Below are 6,011 nucleotides of genomic sequence, written 5' to 3'. Positions count from 1 at the left end.
AGCAAAATATCTTCATTGACTTTCCTCCAGCTGAGGAGAAATCGGACAATTTCCCATTTCAGACAAACAAACCCATCACATTTAGATCTCGGTGTTCCTGCTTCTCTCATTGTCCATCCCTTTAAAATTAATGTCAGCTTTAAGTTGCTGCATGAGACCCACTGGGAACTGGTTTGAGGGTCACACAGAAACATGGACCAACAATCTCCAGTCAAAGAGAGGGGAAAGTGAAATTGTTAATCCACTGTACCCCCACCTCCCCAACAGAGAGAGCGGGAGGGGTATTAGTTATTCCACTGTCTCCCCACCCACCCACCTCCCCCACAGAGAGAGGGGGAAGGGCATTAGTTAATCCACTGAACCCCCACTTCCCCAATAGAGGGAGGGGGAGGGTCTTTAGTGAATTCACTGTACCCCCACTTCCCCAACAGAGAGAGTGGGAGGAGCTTTAGTTAATCCACTGTACCCCCACTTCGCCAACAAAGAGAGGGGGAGGGGCATTAGTTAATCCACTGTACCCCACCTCATCAACAGAGAGAGTGGGAGGGACTTTAGTTAATCCACTGTACCCCCACTTCACCAACAAAGAGAGGGGCATTAGTTAATCCATTGTCTCCCCACGTCCCCAACAAAGAGAGCAGTTGGGGCATTACTTAACACATTGTGCCCCCACTTCCCCAGCAAAGCGAGGGGAGGAGCATTAGTTAACACATTGTGCCCCCACTTCCCCAACAAAGAGACGGTGGTGGGCTGAGTTAATCCACTGTACATCCGCTTCCAACAATGAGGGGGGTGTACATTAGTTAATCCACTGGACATCCGCTTCCAAAAATGAGTGGAAGGACATTATTTAATCCACTGCCTCCCCACTTCCCCAACAAAGAGAGCAAAGGGGCAATACTAACCCATTGTACCTCCACTTTCCCAACCAAAAGAGGAGGAAGGTGATGAGTGAACTCTCTGTATCTCCACCTCCAGCAGGGAGAACCCAAAGGCAATTTGCTGAGCTGACCAGAGAGAGGGAGATTATTAACTCAATATCTTCCCAGTCCCCAAGCAGGGAGTTTGGAAGTAAACGGTTGTCTGGACTAAGAACTCAGTTACTGACATTACAAGACGCCATGTAGTTTACAGGCTGATACATTATAAAGATGTTCTTAAAATATCTATTTATGCAACATAATTTTTTTTAGCACCCTTGTTCCTCTTATCCGTATGCTGAAACCGATTCCCCATAATCCAAATCCAGACTGGTGATTGAATTCTCTCTGGGTTTTCACTGTTCTCTCCCGAGGAGCCTCCTCGTATTTTTGCATTAGGTCACCTGATGTCAACTTGCAACTCACGGAAAACACATTTATATGCAGAAAGTTCAACATATTCTACATCGGTATCAATAATACCCACAACTGGCAAAGCTACAGGCAGCTGATACAAAAACACAGACAGATAAACAGACACAGACACTACACACATATGCACACAGACCCAGAAACACACACACGCTCACAAGTAGACACAAACACACACATGGACACACACATAGAAACACATGCACAAACATACACCCAGGCACAACGGACCACACATATTTTGACACAAAAACACATGCAAATGTGCACAAAAATTCACAAGCATGCACATAAACACAAAAAGCACATGTTTAGAAACACACAGACTCACGTGCGCATCCACACATACAAACACAATTCCATACGCATAAGTGGGTACACGTATGTACACAGACATATACAACCACATGTCGACACAGATACACAGACATATACAGCCAGACAAGCAGGCTGACAGAAGAATATGAAACAGAAATGTAACCAATAACATGTAAATTAGCAGAATTTCACGATGACAGAAATATTTCCATTCAAACAGAGACAATAATCCACACTAACGGACACACGTAGATACATATTAGCTGACTCATACACACGCTAACACGAACACATATGAATATACATAGAATCATCAATACACATCAATAGATAGTTATAATCAAACATCAGCGCATAAATAGCACCTCTGCCGCGTAGCGCCATAATCCCGGGTTCAATTCCAGCCTTGGGTGATTGTCTGTGTGGAGTTCCCACGTTCTGCCGGGTCTGTTCCTGTTTCCTCCGCGTGCTCTAGTTTCCTCCCACAGTCCAAAGATGTGCAGGTTCGGTGGATTGGCCAGGCTATATTACCGCTTAATGCCCACAACGTTAGGTGGGGTTACGAGGTTCTGGGGACAGGGCAGGGGCATGCGTCCAGGTAGGGTGCTCTTTCGGAGGGTCGGTGCAGACACAATGGGCCGAATGGCCTCGTTCGGCACAGTAGGGATTATATTTAATGATGATTCTATGATGAAATACAGGCATCAACAAACACAGACACACACAAACGCACTTATCCAGACACAAACATTAAGACACTGACATGCATATTGAACGTATAAAGACACATTAACACTTTCATTACTGGACAGGGAAGTATGAACTTATATTGAACAGGCATTAATATATAAACATAGACTTCAACACACAAACACACACAATAAAACACTCAGATATACACATTAACAGAAGATAAACAAAGTTCACACAGGCGCTGACACACAAATACACAGATCAATACTCATTGACACATGAACACACACAATGACACTTATAAAGACATCGGGACACACAAAAGAAGAGTAAAGAAATACGAATTTCGCATCCACACAGACACAAAAGCTAAAGAACAAACACAGACGTCAGGCAAGGGCGGCACGGTGGCATAGTGGTTAGCACTGCTGCCTCACGCCACCATGGGCCTGGGGTTGATCCCGCTCCTGGGTCTCTGTCCCAGTGGACTTTCCCAGTGACCCGTGGGTCTCACCCCGATAACCCAATGATGCGTAGGCTAGGTGGATTGGCCATGATAACTTGCCCCTTAATTGGAAGAAAAAAGTTACAGAGATCGATTTCTGAGTGTCATGAACTCAATAGTAGATATGCAATGACAAATATGTTAAAGAATGAATTAGCAGCGGGAGAAAATGAAACGAGAATATTAAAAAACATATCCTGGATTAATAAACAAACTAATTATATTTGGCTCGATTCTCGTAGATACCACAGACCACACCTGGACTGAAGAAAATGAGGATGATAACGGGAACATCTGGACAACCGCTTCCACATTCATCACCCTGTTCTTCCTGAGCATTTCCTACAGCGCTGCAGTCACTCTGGTGAAGGTGAGAAGATTCAATCCACTCACACTTCAAACTGAGAGGCCGTTTAAAACATCTCGAAATGTTTGATTGATTAAAAACTCTAACATCAATGTCCCAGATCATAAACATCTGCTTCATCATTTTCTCTCTCTTTTACAGATCAAGTGATCGGTTGACGTTCGGACGCTGTAGATTTCCCTCAGCTGTTTATTATGATCTGTGTGTGACACAAATACAATATCTCCTCTTGGTGACTCTCACAGTAAAATTATCTCAGTTTATTATTCTGCATCGGTAACTGAGACAATCATGGACAGTATTTCTGCTTTTCAGTTTAAAATGTACGAGATAATTTTGGCTGTAATGTAATTGTAGCTAGTAATTTCTCTCAATGTCATGTCTAAATAAGTAACTTATCTCGTGCCTTATTTACAACAGTTGCCTTCCCTTTATGTTGAGCTCCTGTTCTCTCTTGTGTCTGTTACAGTTGTACATACATTTGGCAGCTCAGAGGGCATGTGTTCTGTTATCAGTGTCACCCTCAATCGCTATGTTCCCTTTTGTAAACATCAAAATAAGCTTTTGTGTAATATTGTCTCTGAAATTTTAATAAATATTGAATGAAAAAAGAAGAAAACAAGTCTAATCTGAACTCCTTTCTCTAAGGTCCATCGGCACTGATCCTTTTCCCCGATTACACAGTTTTCTCCCCTTTCCCAGACAGATATTTCTCACCAGTCCTGTCTGGGATGTGTCTGAACTCAAGGCCCCTCAGTTAAAGAGCCGCTGCGCCACCAAGCGGCCCATCCGGGTTACGACACCTTCACCTTTGCCTTTTTCCGGTAAACTCCAGAGACAGAATGATTGCACAGCTGAAGAATTCCACAGATTCACTCCCCTCTGATGGAAGAAATGTCTCCTCACCTCGGTCCTAAATTTGAGATCCCTTACTCTGAGATTAAGCCCTCTGGTCTCAGACTCTCCCACAAGTGGAAACAAGATGATTTTTCAGGCTGTGTAACTGGTTAAAGCTCTTTCCACAGTCAGTTCACTGGAACACCCACTCAGGTTTGTGTGGGTCTCGGGGCTTTTCCAGTCACACTGATGTTTGAAATCTCTTCCCACAGTCAGAACAGACAAACACATTGACAGTTTGTGATATGTAGGTCCTAATGAATTGAGTCAGATCTTAATGTTATATTTGGTTCGAGTTGCCCAGCTGCCAAATCTCCCGTTCTAATGCCTGAAAAAGAAGTTTTGAACCAGAATATTGTCCCCAGTGTCTCTGAAACACTCTGTCCGCTGAGGTATCCACTGGGTGTGGAAGGTGTCACGCATTCCGGTGGATGCCACATGCTCCCTCTGCAAGACCACTGGGAATAGACAAGACCACAGAACAGAAGTCGGCAGCCAGAGTAACCGCCCACCCCCTCCATAATAATAATAATAATCTTTATTGTCACAAGTAGGCTTACATTAACAATGCAATGAAGTTACTGTGAAAAGCCCCTCGTCACCACACTCCGGCGCATGGTTGGGTTACAGAGGGAGCATTCAGAATGTTCAATTCACAGCACGTCTTTCGGGACTTGTGGGAGCAAACCGGAGCACCCGGAGGAAACCCACGGGGAGAACGTGCAGACTCCACACAGACAGTGACCCAAGCTGGGCATCGAATCTGGGACCCTGAAACTGTGAAGCAACAGTGCTACCCTACCCCACCCAGCTACAATGCACTGTTTTAACCAGACTCAAAGTAGATTCACGCTCAGCACAAGAATATTAGATAGTATACTGTCAGATCCACAAACTCTGCCAAAGTGGCTGCAACTTAACAGGTTACTGTGGACATTAAACTGTGGGCAATATTCGATGCTGTGACCAATATTTAGTTAAACACGGACCTGAATAAGGAAACTTTGCAGCCACCTGTGAAGTTTAAATGTGTCGTTGTGTCAGGATGAACCAGCATTTGAGGAATATGAAATCTCGGGACTGTTGGTCTCCAAGTGCCGTATTGAACACAGGAGAATGACCTTGAATTGGGACAGAGATAAGCGTGAGTGAGCATCGTAAACTGCTATTGTATCGGGGTGTTCTGGGCCCCAGAGTTTTAACCCTGCAGTTAATTGTCAGGGATGCAGTATAATAAGCTCTGAACAAAGCAAATGTGTGTGTGAGAAGCACCAGGAACCAGCTGAACCAGCAGAGCTGAAAGTCTCCCAGTGCAGCCACAGGACTGAACTTATTCCAGCTTCCAAGCCCACCTCAGACCCAACCTCCTGGCTCTTCATCTACAAGAACGTGTGAGGACTTTGGGTCTGTACTCGTTGGGATTTAGAAGAATGATAGGGGATCTTATTGAAACTTACAAGATACTGCGAGGCCTGGATAGAGTGGACATGAAGAGGATGTTTCCACTTGCAGCAAAAACTAGAACCAGAGGACACCATCTCAGACTAAAGGGACGATCCTTTAAAACAGAGATGAGGAAGAATTTCTTCAGCCAGAGGATGGTGAATCTGTGGAACACTTTGCCGCAGATGGCTGTGGAGGCCAATTCACTGAGTGTCTTTAAGACAGAGATAGGTGGGTTCTTTATTAATAAGGGGATCACGGGTTATGGGGAGAAGGCAGGGGAGTGGGGATGAAAAAATATCAACCACGATTGAATGGCGGAGCAGACTCGATGGGCCAAATGGCCTCATTCTGCTCCTCTGCCTTATGGTCTTATAAGGAGATTCAGAGACTCATGAGAATTATTTGTTTTTAAAAACGCTTCACTCCAACTAAA

At 44.5% G+C, this 6,011-nt stretch overlaps 1 long non-coding RNA gene across 1 annotated transcript; it reads left to right on the top strand.

Annotated features, from left to right (window-relative positions):
• The first annotated feature begins 3,149 nt into the window (after positions 1 to 3,149).
• LOC119960705 lies at positions 3,150 to 3,480 on the top strand. The gene is made up of 2 exons (XR_005459493.1): positions 3,150 to 3,238; positions 3,377 to 3,480. It is a non-coding gene; the product is annotated as an uncharacterized LOC119960705 (long non-coding RNA).
• Positions 3,481 to 6,011: the final 2,531 nt, after the last annotated feature.

This window comes from Scyliorhinus canicula, unplaced genomic scaffold (assembly GCF_902713615.1).
Source record: "Scyliorhinus canicula unplaced genomic scaffold, sScyCan1.1, whole genome shotgun sequence".
In the NCBI taxonomy this organism is placed as follows: Eukaryota; Metazoa; Chordata; class Chondrichthyes; order Carcharhiniformes; family Scyliorhinidae; genus Scyliorhinus; species Scyliorhinus canicula.
The sequence above is the reverse complement of the archived record's forward strand: the minus strand, read 5'-3'. Positions and strand labels throughout refer to the sequence as shown.